Source organism: Phascolarctos cinereus, unplaced genomic scaffold, assembly GCF_003287225.1.
Source record: "Phascolarctos cinereus isolate Bilbo 61053 unplaced genomic scaffold, phaCin_HiC Scaffold_4;HRSCAF=312, whole genome shotgun sequence".
Taxonomy (NCBI): domain Eukaryota; kingdom Metazoa; phylum Chordata; class Mammalia; order Diprotodontia; family Phascolarctidae; genus Phascolarctos; species Phascolarctos cinereus.
In genome coordinates, this window is record NW_027555847.1 from 150,738,391 (window position 1) to 150,754,209 (window position 15,819).

Here is a 15,819-nt window from a genome sequence, read left to right on the forward strand (position 1 = left end):
TGATCAAAAGGTAACCATGACCTCAGAGGTGTATGTTTAGCTTGTTCTTGGCACTGTCTTTGCAGACTGAGATGCTGGCATTGTGAGAGGCCAGAACTATGTCAACTCCTCCACTAAAGTAGAAGCCTACTTGTTTTATAATGATAAACAAATGGCTTTAGAGTCCTGGGAGGCGTGCTTGGTGGGGGGAGGTAATGTGTGTATATAAAACTGGGCATTCTTGTTTCCAATGTTTGAGCAGCACCAACATCACATATGGACATTTGCAGGAAACAATTTTAGCTCTCTGAAGCATATTTATGTTGTGAATAAGAAAGACTCCAACCTTCCTAGAAATAAGTTAGTGTCTCCCCATCCTCTGGAAGGTATTGACCTCAATAATTTGTTTCCTCCGCTAGTTTCACCAAGCCCAATTCTGTAGGCCTTCAGGCAATGTGTAATGTTCATCTTTTTCAATTAGTTCTTCACCTAGTGGACATGAAAGGTTACACCTGGTGGCCTATGGATTGGACAGTGAACACCTGGAATAGCTGCATTAATGCTGGACTCATCTGCACAGAAATGCCAAAAGAAGGTTTTTTTAAAAATTTTTAAAATTGTGGGTTTTGTTTTGTTTTGTTTTGTTTTCAAATAAACAAATATGAAGCAAAAATGGGTAACATTATGAAGTGCAATAGCAGTCTAGATTTATCAGAATAAGAGTAGGAGACTTGACTTATCTATTGCCAAAAATAATTTGTAATGAAAATAGTTGGTTTAAAAAAAAACCCTTCAAAAAATGCTATTTCCTTTTCATGGTACCTTTTACTATAGTCTTGAAGCACATTGCAAATACTAACTAATAAAACTTCATCATGCAGCTTAGTGGGATATAACTTGCGTTGGGCCAAGGACTACCATGGATTTCTACCACAAGGACCCTTAGAATTTTTCCAGGGATTAGAACATAGAGGTGAGACCTAATCTACACTGAGCAACTGGTCAAAGTACTGGACTAAATACAGGAAATCTGACTTCCAAGTCTGTAATTTTTCTACCAAACTACTTCTTAATTGGCTTTATTGGTCTTTGGCTTTGATGTAATTTTTTTCTCCTATGATACGTAGCTCAGTAAGTATCCTTCCCAGCCCTACCACACTCCCCAAAAAACAAACCAAAACACTTTACAAAGATTTTTGTTCTTATGGCTCCTAGTGAGAATAGGGGCATTGCTCTGAAGTTAATTTTGCTCCTTAACACAAATCAGCCATTGTGACAAAAAAGAGTTAACCACCACGAACAACAAAATCTTTCTGGTAGTGAATGGAATATCCTTTGAGAAATCACTTTCTAGTACCACTAAATAGTCAGTCTGATTTATAGCTTTTCATTGGACTGAAAATGTGCAGTGTATGTGGTTTGAATGCATGTCCTTGTCTCAGATACGCTGCCCCACACATTTCCACAAACTGTGGAGGCACAAGTGTTTGGACTAATATTAATTGCTTACAAAGCTCTTCCCCCACCTCCTGAAGTTGAAATTCTTCCTTTCTTTTAAATAGCCACATTTTATAAATGGACAGTTGTCAAACCATTTGCTTTGCTCCAAGTGGACAGTGGTGTGAGAATGATAAATAAGCAAGCAGTCTAACCTTTCAGATTCCTGATTTTTTTAAGGGAGATCTTTTATTTGGTATTTGAGGTTAGCATTTGAAAATAAATGGAAAGCTTGAGAAATATTAAGAAGGAGGGTGAGGTGCCAAAGGCCTAGTTTCAGCATTTCTACTCTGAGAGGCTTTTAAATTGGCTAGGGCTGTGTTCTGCAGAAGAAAATGAAAGTTGACCAAGATTTGCCAGGCTTCATGTTTTAATCTCACTGATAAAAGTGAACTCCATTACCCCCACCACCACCCCCTGATTCTTCTAGTTTAAGAGAGGGGGCTAGATTTAGAGTAAGAGGATCCAAGTTCTAATCTCAACTCAGGACTACTTAGTGCCTGTGTGACCTATGACAAATAACTTGACCTCTCTGGCCCTCAGGTTCCTCATCTGTAAAATGAACAGTTTAGACCAGATGACCTCTAAAATCACTTCCAGTTCACTACTGCAGATATAAGGCTAGGTTTGAGATAGAACAAGTTCTAGGAGTTAATGGAGACAATGTCCCCTCCAAGTTTCAACACAAGGCCTTATTTTCTATGGAGACCCTCACTCTAACTCTTGGGGAAACTCTGCCTATAACATCTGTGGAGAGATTCTGAGGGGTAAACATATCCTAACTCCTATGTTCAGACATGGAACTCCTGCTCAACAGGGTTGCTACATCTAAGGAGAGCCACGATTATGAAGGACAAAAATGGCCAAGCTATGGCATGCCAGGTGTGAATCTGGTGGTTGAGAATAAATGACTCTTTTCTTCTTGGCAGACCATCTGGTACTTAATATCCTGGCAAGTCATTCTCACACAGATTCTGAAGTTTCCTTAGCAGTCTTCTTTGCTAGAAATTACAGAAGAGTTCTTCCCATGAGGTGGGGGCTTAGTGGGGAAAAAGACCCTGGAACACTTTTTTTTTCTTCAGTTCTTAGAAAAGAAGTAGAAGGTCTATTTTTTTCCTACTCTATGATGAGGGGAGTTTCTTTGACAGAAGCCAACCTGATTTACCTACAAGTTAAATGAGTTTGTAACATTGGGATCACAAAAAGACAAGTCAAAATCCCATGCCTTATGACTCTTTTGAATTATGCAGTTTCTACATGACAGCACTTTTTATAATGTTATATTTTAGTCGCAAAATTGTGCATATAGGCAGCTAGGAGGTGCAGTAGATAGACTTGTTGGACCTTCAGTCAAGAAGACCTAAGTTCAAATTTGGTTTCAGATACTCACTAGTTTCGTGACCCTGAACAAGACACTTAACCACTGTCTACCCCAGTTTCCTCTAAAATTGAGATAACAACACCTACTTTCCAGGGATCGTATGAGGACCAAATGAGATACTGTTTGGAAGGCCTTCAGCACAATGTCTGGCACATACTAAGTATTTAATAAATGCCAGCTCCCTTCTCTTTCTCTTGTCAAAAGTCAAGGGCCCTAACTAGGGTGAAGCAGCTAGACTTTTGATACAAGGCACTAACATTTAGAGAGTTCTAATATAATTGCAAAAGAAAAAACTTGCCACCTATTTGGCAAAAAAAAAATGAGTTGTTTTTTGGTTTTTTTAAGTGGCAGCAACATAAGTAAGGTCCTCTCAGACCTAACCCTTGTCTCTGCCCTCTCCCAGTAGTAGCCTCCCAATAGTGGCCTTGTGAAATCTTGGGATCTCTGCTGACCCCCAGGTACCCCAATGACAAAAGTGCTTTTCATGACAGCACATAAAGTGTAAAAATTGCTATTTGTAGTTCTTCCTTCCACAAGTCTAAATTCCTGATCTATTTTCAGTGCTCTGTATAACATGTCCCTATCCTATGTATCCAGTCTCATTTTCTTTAACACAGACTGTTTAACTCTCCACTCCAATTATTCTGGTTTCCTCACTATACATGTACAACATATATATTATATGTTTATTCTTATCACTGAACTGATGTACTCTCTTACCTAAAATGCATCACTTCCCCCCTCCACATCTTTATTCAAATCCTTTAAATTCTAATTCAAATCTCACTTTCTCTTCTTTCTTTTTGTAACCCCAGTGCTTAGCACAATGTCTGACACAATAGGGGCTTCATAAATACTTATCAACTGATTGACTGACTACTTCAACCCACAATACTCTTTCTTCTCAGGAATCTGATTATACTTTATTTCAATTAAGGTACAATTATGTGCTAATCTATCTCCAACTGGATCCTAGGATTCTTGAAGAGAGGTACTATATCTTATACTATCTATAGCACAAGGCTGGGGAGAAAGGGTACACTTTACAAAGATCTACTGATTCATTGATTGATTGGAAAAACTTGTACATTTTAATGCCCATATTTTCAACTTGTGACATTCCTTTTCCCTGAATGCCAGGTGGTAGAGTTGAGAAAGCAATGTCCGGAGTCAGAGGAACTGAATAAAAACCCAGCCGTAAACCCTTCCTACTTTTTTGGCCTTAGGCAATCACTTAACCTCCCTGGGCTTCAGTTTCTTCATTTACAAAATTTGGAGATTGGACTGGATGTCTTCTGTGGGTCCTTCTTGCTTTAGATTTCTATTCTTCTAATACTGACAAAGTATACAGAAGATGGAGGAGGAGCAGTAGAATTACATTGCATTTCAAGAATATATTCATTATGATGTAAGTCCATGAACCTGATAATGGAAGGATGGCATTATGTTTAGGTGGGGATAAAATGAGGGAAAATAAGTTATATCATTGTGGAAAGTCGTGCTACAAATCATCTGAGAAGCTAGAGCTTATGGAAGATATTTTCCTAAGGTAAATCGCAAGAGTAGAATATAGACAGGATATTTTAATGATGGGGGAATTCAACTGACAGTTACATTGAATAAACACTTGCCTTCCCTTTTGACAAACTAAGCTCTTTCAAAAGAGGGTTAAATAAGAAAGGGACTTCTACTCTGGATTTAATTCAGACCAAGAATAAAGAACAGTTTGATAATAGTATAAATGGCAATTACCTTTACAGGAAATGACTATGATATCCTGTGCTTCCTAATAGTCACAGAAAATAATGTTAGGTACCACCAGACATGTACCCCAAAGTGTAGGAAAACCAGTTTTAGGAAGTTCAGCATAAAGATCATGTGAACTCTTATTTTTAAAGCAATATTGGTGTACATACATACTATTTTCCCAGTCAGATCAATAACCAAAAAGGGATGAATTTGAAAGAGAAGGCATTGAAAAATTCAAGTAGAGGTGTTTAAGGGTGGAGTTGGTAACTACCTCTTTAGAAATGTTTTAGAAGGTAGGAGGAATTCATAAATATATCAATAAGCTAGAGACTGGACTTGGGAATTTCTAAGGTCTCTTTGAACTCCAAGACTGTATGATGCAACTCTAAACTCAAGCCAGTTCCATATGTGCTGTCTCCACCTTTAGAATGTGAGCTGAGAACTGAGGTTTCCTTATTTCTGTTTATATCCCTAAAGTTTAGCACAATAACTTGTACACAGTAAATGCTTAATGAAGATTTCATTCATTCATTCACTCATTCTTTCATTCAGCTCTCATTCTCTCCTACAGTGGGGCTAAAGTAGATGATACAGGTTATTATTCAAGAAATAGCTACTGACTTCTACTATCATCACTGCTATAGAGTGTGTAAATAATTATGACTTGGGAATCATTGAGCACCCAAGTCAGAATTGAACCAGTAATCAAATGACCAAAAAAAAAAATAAAAAGAAAATAATTTCATTTCCAATCTCTTGAGCCAATAAACTTCAAAGCAGAATTTTATTTCCTATGTCAAGGACCAAGCCTGTCATGCATAGGAGCATCTTGGTAACATAAGTTCAAATGAAGAAATAAACTAAAAATCTAATCTGTGCTTAATTTGTCTTTGAGGGCCCCCAGAAACTTTTATTCATGATAAAGTTTCATGATCAGTCCTACTTGACTCCTCCTCCAGCATACACACATTGTTATTTTTATTCCATATGTGAGGGACAAAATTGTGCAAATATAAGAGTAGAGACCTGAAAGCCTTCTATTTCTTGCAAGGTACAAGATAAATTACATTATGGAATACTTTTGCAATGTGTGATGAAAGAACAATAAACATTAAGCAAGAAGGCATAAATTTAAGTGCTCCAACACTTATTATTAGCTTAGTCACCTTGGCCAAGTGATTTAACTTCCTTAGACTTTAGTTTCTTCAACTTTAAATAGGGATGATTTAAATAATTTGTATAAAGATAATAACTTTATAATTCCTACTTCACACAGTTGTTGCAGGTGTTTAAAAAAAACATGAGTTTAATACACAAGTGAGTTGTTACCATTACTGGTTCTGTGAATTCTACTGCAAATCTAAATTTTTTTTTTGAAAGCACATCCTTAAAAAAAAAAAGCAGACATAGAAGTATAGCACCATGTTAAGAATTCAATTTTTAAACAATTTTTTTCCATCTTGTTCTTTTTTTTGTTTGGGGGGGGATGGCAATGCTTTCAGAGAAAATACTTAAAGTACTTAAATGATTAGGATTCCAATCAGCAATAGAATGTGTATGCAAATAAACATGAATTAAATGGAACAAAACTTGGTGACATTTTCAGTCCAGCAACATATCAACTATGTTTCTGAAGCCAAGGAAATTCTTAAAAAAAAAAAGAGAGATTTTTTTTGCCAACTTTCTTCCTACTTAATTTAATACCCTTATGTATTATGAGGTGGATTTAATCCATATGGTTTGATTTATTTACAGATTGAAAAATGGGATTTTTGGAGGATGGCATGTAAGGATGTATGAGGGAGGATGTAGCTGATTTTTTTCCTTTATTCACTTAAACTCAGTTTATTTGAAACAGGTCACATTTCTTAGCAAATGACTCAAGGCAAACTTACAAATGTTTGGATGCTGCTTGAAAGAATCAGAATATTCAAAATTCAGATTAGTTTCCAGTCCGTGCCAGTTCTTCCAAGAAATAGGGACATTTTATTATTATTTTTTCATATCCTTGTTCAGTCTTTCCCTGATAACGTCAATGACTTTTGACCTTGCAAACACCCAAAAGAGAGAGGGATGTTACCCTTCATCATATATAAGGACACAGAAAGCTCTTAATCCTGATTTTTGCTTGGCCATTTTCCTGAATAATCAGAAATCCTTTTATTATTCCTTATAAAGGATGCAAGTATGTTAATCCTATTTTCAGGTCATAGAAACAGATTTTAGTCTGGCATTTCTACTGCTTTTTACCCAAGTAAGAATAGTTATTTAGAAGATCAAAGTACATCTTTCTACAATTTACACCCTTTTCCCCAGATCCATTAAATTTCCTCTGTTGTTAACATGCCATGTCTCCATAATTTGCACTGTATTTGCACTTGATTCAGGGCTTGTGAAGTGTTTTTAGTATAATTGATATGAAGCACAAGCAGCAGAAGCCTAGTTGATTTATTAATTTCTTCTATTTGCAACATTTACCCCCAACTCATAGAAAAGTCAGTTTTATTGGATTTGGGGCTAAGAAGCTGAAAGTCTATGACTTTGCAGTCCTGATTACTCAGCCAATAAGCAGAAAGCCATCTGGAAGCACATACTAAATCAATTGAGTTACAAATTCTATCTCAAACGCTGAGAGAGGTTAACTGCAATTTATCAGAGAAATCTTTTATCAGTTAAATTCCACTACCAGAGGATTCCAATCTACCTCCCATTGAATCATTCTCCAAACCCCTTGTCATACAGGCTAATCAGATAAGGTTTAAGTGGCATTTTCAAACCTACTCCTTGGTGGGGGGGGGGAAGAAGCCAGGTTCCCATTAAAGTAAGAAGATCGATGACATCATGATGGTGGAGTCAAGGTAAAGTATATTCTCCTGTGGTTGATCAGTCCAATATGAGCTCAGAAGGCTTTAGCACAGGCTGGGCATAAATAGTTCATTTCAACATTTGAGATGGAGATGTATCTAGATCATTCTCTTCTTTCTAATCTCTCTCTCTCTCTCTCTCTCTCTGTATGTATATAGTATATATGTGTGTGCGCACATATATGTGTATATCTATACCTATATACATGCCCCCACATGCATATATACACACACATTCAATGTAGGAAATCAGACAAAAAGGAACCCAAAGGTCAGACTTGAAGAGAAAAAAAATATCACTAGACCACCAGAAAAGAGGGAAGGGCAATGGTACATGCCTTATTTATGGTCCATGTAAATGTATAAAAGGTTAAGGGCTTTTTTGGTTTATTTTAAATTAGATAGTAGAGTTAAGAGGCAACTGGACTGATTAAGATTTCATTTTATGTTTTGTGAATTTGAGTGTTTTAAATTATTTTAGGGAATGCTTCTTTTAAAATGTCAGTTTTATTAAGCATGTAATCTTGTATAGAACATTCTGAAAGTTATTTTAATTTCTTCTCTGTCATGTGCATTTTAAATTTGGTGATTTGATTTTACTTCTTCTTTGTTTTAATCAGGATGCCTAAGATTTTATACTGTGAAGTGCTGGGATACAAATACTAAGGATAGGTTCATCCCTATTTTTGAAGTTATTGGCCCATTCATTTCCCTACTTTTGATTCACTTACCTCCACCCCTCTTAGTCTTTAGCCCATATTCTGCCACTTTCATGTTTCACTAGTTATTCATTTAGAATTCTTTGCCTACCAACTTAAAACAATTCCTAAACAACAATTATCAATTGTTCATGGGTAGGACAGGCCAATATAATAAAATTACAATTCTACTTAACTTACTTATTTAGTGCCATAACAACAACAAAATAACAACAAAATCCATTTAGAAGAACCAAAGGTCAAGAATATCAAAAGATTAATGGAAACAAATTGTGAAGGAAGGTGGCCATCCAGATTTCAAACTATATTAGAAAGTGGTAATCAACACAGCAATCTGGTACTGGCTAAAAAATAAAGTGGAACAGTGGAATACATTAGGTACACAATACGCAATGGTAAATGACCATAGTAGTTTAGCATTTGAGAAACCCAAAGACCCAAACTTTTTGGACAAGAACTCATTATTTGACAAAAACTGCTTGGAAAACTGGAAAAGAGTATGGCAGAAACTAGTTATACAAAAACATCATACATTGTATACCAAGATAAGGTCAAAATGGGTACATGATTTAGACATAAAGGGTGATATCAAAAATAAATTAGGAGAACAAGGAATAGTTTACCTGTGCAGAAGAAAGGATTTATGACCAAACAAGAGACAGAGAGCATTACAATATCTAAATGCATAATTTTGATTATATTAAATTTAAAAGGTTTTGCACAAACAAAACCAATGCAATCAAAATTAGAATGAAAGGAGAAATCTGGGAGAGGAGGAAATTTTACAGCAAGTGTCTCTGATAAAGGCCTCATTTCTCAATCATATAGAGAACTGAATCAAATTTATAAGAATACAAGTCATTCCTCAATTGATAAATGGCCAAAGAATGGGAACAGGCAGTTTTCAGAAGAAAAATAATAAAAGTTATCTGTAGCCATATAAAAAAATGATCTATATAACTATTGACTAGATAAACACAAATTGAAACAAATCCAAGGTACAATCTCCTACCGATCAGATTGGCTAATATGACGGAAAAGGAAAATAACAAATGTTGGAGAACATGGGGGAAAATTAGTGTATTAATGCATTATTGGTGGAGTTATGAACTAATCCAACCATTCTGGAGAGAAATTTGCAACTATTCCCAAAGGGCAATCAAATTGTGTATGTCATTAAACTCAGCAATACCACTTCTAGTGCTGTATCCCTAGGAAATTTAAAAAGAAAGTGGGAAGGGGGAAGGAAAAAGACCTATTTGTACAGAAATATTTATAGGGGCTCTTTCTGTGGTGCCAAAGAATTGGAAATTGAGGGGGTGTCCATTAATTGGGGAATGGCTGAGCAAGTAGTAGTATATGATTGAAAATGAATATTATTGTGCTGTAACAAATGACAAGCAGGATGATTTCAGAACAACTTGGAAAGACTTGCATGAACTGGTATAAAGTGAAGTGAGAATAACAGGAGAATATTGTACACAGTAACAATATTGTATAATGATCAACTATGAATGACTTAGCTACTTTCAGAAATAAAATAATCCAAGACAATTCCAAAGGACTTGTGATGAAAAATGCTATCCACTTCCAGAGAAATAAGTGATGGAGTCTGAAAATAGATTGAAGCATACTATTTTTCTCTTTCTTTATTTTTTTCATTTTTTGTATAGGTCTGTGTTTTCTTTTACAGCATGACTAATATGGAAATATGTTTGTATGATTGCTCATGTGTAACCTATATCAAATTGCTTACTATCTCAGGGAAGGGTTAGTGAGAAGGGCATGAGGAAGAGAATTCGGAATTCAAAATTTTTAAAAATGAATGTGAAAATGGTTTTTTCAAGAAAATTCTGCTCATACCCTTTGAAATCTTTCTACCTTGGGACATACATATGCTCCATGGAGAACAAAGATGGGAAGAAAGGCCCTACATGTACCAAAATAGTCATAGCAACACTTTTTGTGGTAGCAAAAAATTGGAAACAAAGTAAGAATCTGTTAGGGAATAGATGAACAAAATGTATTATATGAATATAATGGAACAGTTTTCTATCATAAGAAATGACAAAAAATGATATATTTAGGAAAGCATGGGAAAACCTGAATTAATTGATACAAAATGAAGTAAGTAGGATTAAAATAATGTTATTTAGAATGGCTACATTAATGAAAATGAAAAGAATACCACAGTGAGGCTGTGTTTTAAGTAATTAAAGTGAACTATCTTGGTCCTGGAAAATAGATGAGGAAATGCATCTCTCTTTTTGTATAGAAGTAGAGAATGCCATACACCCTCTGAGGCATGAACACTGTTGATTTTCATTAAATGTTTTCTGGTTTTTGTGGTTGCTACTACTGTTGTTGTTCTAAGTGAGTGATCTGAGGTGGAGGTGGAAGACATCACTCAGAAATAATTCATGATTGAGGGCAGCTAGGTGGCACAATGGATAGACCTGAGTTCAAATCTGGCCTCAGACACTTGACACTTATTAGCTGTGTGACCCTGGGCAAGTCACTTAATCCTGATTGCCTCACCAAAAAGCAGCAAAAAAAAGAAATGATTCATTGTTCAATAAATAGACAGGTATATGAATAAATAAATGATATTGCCTGGTGGAGTATAAATACTACATGCATACATATGTATATGTATGTGTACACATATAGAGGAAGATATATATTCAAATACATATGTATTCATGTGTGTATGTACTCCTCCATACAATTTCATTTATCAATATGTTAATTGATGAATCTGTTTAATTGGTATCTTTCATTTTTATATCTGAGGCTTTACCTTGTCAAGAGAAGAAGAATGAAAGGAAATGAAGGAAAAAGGAAAGGAGAAGCATGAAAAGGGAAAGAAAAAAGACAGGAAGGAAGGAAGGAAGGAGAAAATGAAATTTAAGTAAATTCAAAGGACTTGGGAAAAGTCAGTAAAGTAGGAATAGGCAAGAATCTACTGAAATAGATGACCATCAAAGTTGCATAAGTAAAATTAATAACAGAAAATAGGTACTGATGCAAAAGAGGAAGGAAATGGAAATTAATATGAAAGAAATAAGTGGATGAAACACAAGCCCAACAATCATAATTATAAATATAAATGGATTAAACCAGCCAATATAATAGAAGAGTGACAGAACGGACTTAAAAAAACCCACAATCTATTGCATACAAGAAATGCATGCAAAAAATCAAAGTAGATACAGAATGAAAATGAGAGACTGAAACAAAAATTTATTACGCATGAAATAATTTTTAAAGAACAGGAGTTGCAACTATGTAAAGAAATCAAGCAAAAAATAAAATTTGCAATATAAAACCTAATAAGCAGCAAAACTATATAATATTCGAGGAACCATAGATAATAAATCAATAAAAAGATTAACTATATATGTACCAAATTATATAGCATGTAGATCTAGAAGAAAATATAATAGATTTCAAAAAGAGATAGATGGTAATCCAAAAATAACAAGAAACTGTAATGTCTCTAATTCATAACTAGACAAAATAACATAAAGTTATACATAAAGATAATTGTACAGAGGAATGAAATGTTTGAAAAGTTAGAGTTGAAAGACTTAAGAAGTCCTTTGAATAGTAACATTAAAGAAAATACATTAAACTCAGTACCAAGTATTACTTTTCCTTTTTCTTTCTATTTTTTTTTACAAAACCGGGCATGTAGTAAAGCACATTTAAAGAATTACTAAATAGATCTTCTACAGATCATAATGTAACAAATATAGTAATATGGAAAATGTAGGCAATGAAGACTTATTAATGACAATGAATTAAGGAGCAAATCACATAAACACTCAATCATTGTGAAAATAGAATGATGAACAGAAGACAACATGTCAAAATTTCTAAGGTACAACTAAAGAAACAGAAGACTGTCAGAAATACAATTCAGAGGACACTGAGAGGTACAATTCAAAGGGGAAATATGTCTATTTTTGGGGGGGAGGTGCTAGACAATGGGGTTAATTGACTTGCCCACGGTCACACAGCTGTGTTATGTGTCTGAGCCAGGATTTGAACTCAGGTCCTCTTGAATCCAGGTTCAGTGTTCTATCCACTGCACCACCTAGCTGCCCCATAAAAATATATCTTTTTAAAGAAACATTAACAAGATAGAAAAAAGGATAATACACTGAACATACAATTAAAACAAGCTAGAAAATAAACAAATAAAAGCCAAAATAAGCATAAAAAAGGAAATTCTGGAAAAAAATAGAAGAAAAAAATAAGATGGAAATCAGAAAGTATAGAACTGATCAGCAAATCTAAAAGCTAGTTCTTTGCCAAGACTAACAACATTAATAAAATTTTAGGCATCCGGATCAAAACAAGGAGAAAGCAAAATCAAATTATGAAATTTTTTAAAAAACACATGACAGAAAAGAAATAAAAAGAATTAACATAATCTACTCTATAAGAGATATGCTAATAAAACTGAAATCTTTAAAAGATTTACAAAATTTTAAAACACCTAAATTCACAAAACATTAAATGAGATCTTAATCAATCCAGCTGCCTCCTAGCTCTACTATCTAGCTAAAACAAACCAGAAAAGGCCTTAATCCTTTATACATAGACCATAAATAAGGTACGTACCATTGTCTTTCCCTTTTTTCTGGTTGTCTAGTGATAGTTTTTTTCTTCAGGTCTGACCTTTGTGTTCCTTTTTGCCTGACTTCCTACACTGCGTGTAAATAGGTATGTGTGTATACACACACACACACACACACACACACACACACACACACACACACACACACACATATATATATACAAACATGCAAACACATACACACACATATGTGAGATGTGCAAATCTAGAGACATTTCCATTCCAAATGGTCAAATAGGCTATTTGTGTCCAACCTGTGATAGAGCCTTCTGGGTTTGTATTGGGCTAGACACAATTGTAAGAACTAAGAGAGTACTGCTTCCAAGCTTAGAGAGACATTAGCATGAGAAAGAAAATGGCTTTGGCTCCTTTCTGGGGTTAGCTGTTGGGTCCTCTCAGCTGAGGGCAGTCGTGAACAGAGATTTCTACCAACAACTGGGCATTCAAGACTAGGGAAAGAATGAAACAGTTTGATTTTCAGTTTGTACCAGACCTGAAATTCTCTACCAATGGCTGAGTCGAGACCCTAACATCAAAGTTTCTCCATCTTCATTTGATGACTACTTTAGATGAATTTGTGAATTGGACATCTTTGAGAAGCAACTGATTTGCCCACTCATAATAACAGCTAAAAGGAAATTCCTGGGTTCAGTTGAGTGGCAGTGTTCATCGTAGTTTGGTATATGTTTTTTTTTTAACATATTTGTTTATGGTTATTAGTGCTATTTATCTGCTCATAGATTATACGCCAAGACTAAAATCAACTTTATGTAACATCCAAGCATGTTCACTTCTGTGAAGAGCCAACTTCACTAAGCCATGTGACTAGAGAAATTCAGGAAGGTCAAGAAGGAGTCAGATTTTATCAGTGGCTGAAGGGTCTCAGGCAGATTAGCAGAGTAAGTAATTCATGAATATATGCATCCCTTGACAACTTATCAATGTTTCACCCTAGAGACTGAAACTCAGTACTTCTGTCCAGAGAGGCATACATAAACTACTTGCTTCTGTGGGATTCTTTCTGAACCAGATTCTTTGCACTAAATGGGATCAGATGAATAGTTAGCAATGCCATTTGGTGGCTAAAGTAAATATTTCACCGTTTCTGCTACCATAACCAGGCATACATATGTCCCAGCATTTCCTAAAAGTTTCTTGCCTACAGATAGAAGAAAGGGACAGAGTGAGACAGGTATTTAGGGATCAGAATTCCATATCTACTTCCAGGAGGGCATTAACTAAGACTCAAAAGATGAGAAAAATGCCCAGTGAGTTTTAACCGTGCTTCTATTTCTCTTTGTAAAAAAAAGGTAACCTTACTCTCTACAAATAATTCCATATTTATTTGACCTACCTATCTTTCAGAAAGCAGTTATGTGGAGCAGAGAATGGAATGCTGGACTTGGGGTCAGGAAGGTTCCTCATCCTGAGTTCAAATTCATCCTCAGGCACTTACTAACTTTTGACCTGGGCAAGTGACTTCACCTTGTTTGCCTCAGTTTCTTTAGCCATAAAATGAGCTGGAGAAGGAAATGACAAGCCACTCCAGTATCCTTGCCAAGAGAACCCTAAAAGAGGTCACAACAAGTTGGAAATGATTGAAAAATGACTAAACAAAAAACATGCAGAAAAAGATGTTACACGAGTTTCTGCCATGAATGAAAACAACCTTTGTCCTATAGGCTATGATAAAAAATAGTCATTCAGGGCTTTTTGTCGTTGTTGTTGTTGATGGTGGTGGTGGTGGTGCTTGTTTGTTGTTTTGGTTTGGTTTTTGTGTTTACTTGTTGGGGGGGTGTTTTGTTTTTGTTTTTGTTTTTCACAGGGGCTATATAGCTTTAAGAAGGAGTTCGTCTAGATCCCTAATAGCCTCATTCTCGTCTCTGTGTGGTTCCTCTGGTTGGCACTGCTTTCTCATTAGCACTTTCACACTTGATTAATTAATGCAAGGCAAAAGCCATGGTCTTTCACTACTGTGGATTTTTTTCTAAGGTAGTTTATATATAATTATTTAGATGCATCCTGGTCTGGTGGATTATATCCAACATTCTGAATTAAAAATTGGGGTGGGGGGAGAGTTTTAAACCCCTATTTGCCATAGAATCATAAAGCCATGGGGTTAGAAATGACCCCAGATCCATCCATCAAATATATTAATTTCCTGAGAAATGGTCAGATAGGGTCTGCTTGAATACTTCCAGTGGCAGATAACTCAACTAATTTGTGAGACAATCCATTCTATTTTTGAACTCCTCTATGTTCTAGGAAGTCCCTCTTTATAGTAACTCCAAATCCACCTTCCTATAACTTATGCCACTTGGTACTTGTGCCAGCTAGAATGTCTAGTCATTCTTTTACAAGGCCAACTTCTAGGCATTTGAAGATAATGACTGTGCCTTTTCCTCCTTTCCTACCCCGCCTCCTCTTTTCTAGGCCAAAATTCCTCTTGGTGTATATACTCTACCTTGCCAATATTCATCCTAAAATGTGTTGCCCATAACAGAACATAAGATTTTAAGTGTGCTCTGACCAAGGGCAAAGCACTGTGAGACAATCCCCACTTGGTTTTGGCCAATGTGCTTTCACTGAGGTGGTCTAAGATGGAGTTGGCCTTTACAGTTATGATGTAACACTACTGACTCATAATGAGTTTGCCACAATGTCTTTCACATACACCAAGCCATTTACTTACTTACAACATATGTATTCTTTCTATGTCTACTTTAGGGTTCTACATCTTTATCCTTTTTCAAATCAAGAAACAGATTTTTGCCAACTAAAACAATGAAGAAATATCATTTCATATCCTTATACCTGTGTGATTTTAGACGAGCCACTTAACTTCCTTAGGCCTAGAAAATTAGGAAATTTGGTTATAAAGTCTCTGATTTATGATATGATAAACTAGAAGGTAGGGTTGTCATGCCAGCACAAAAAAAAAGAATTAAAGGTGGACAGATAGATAGGTACATAGATGGATAGATG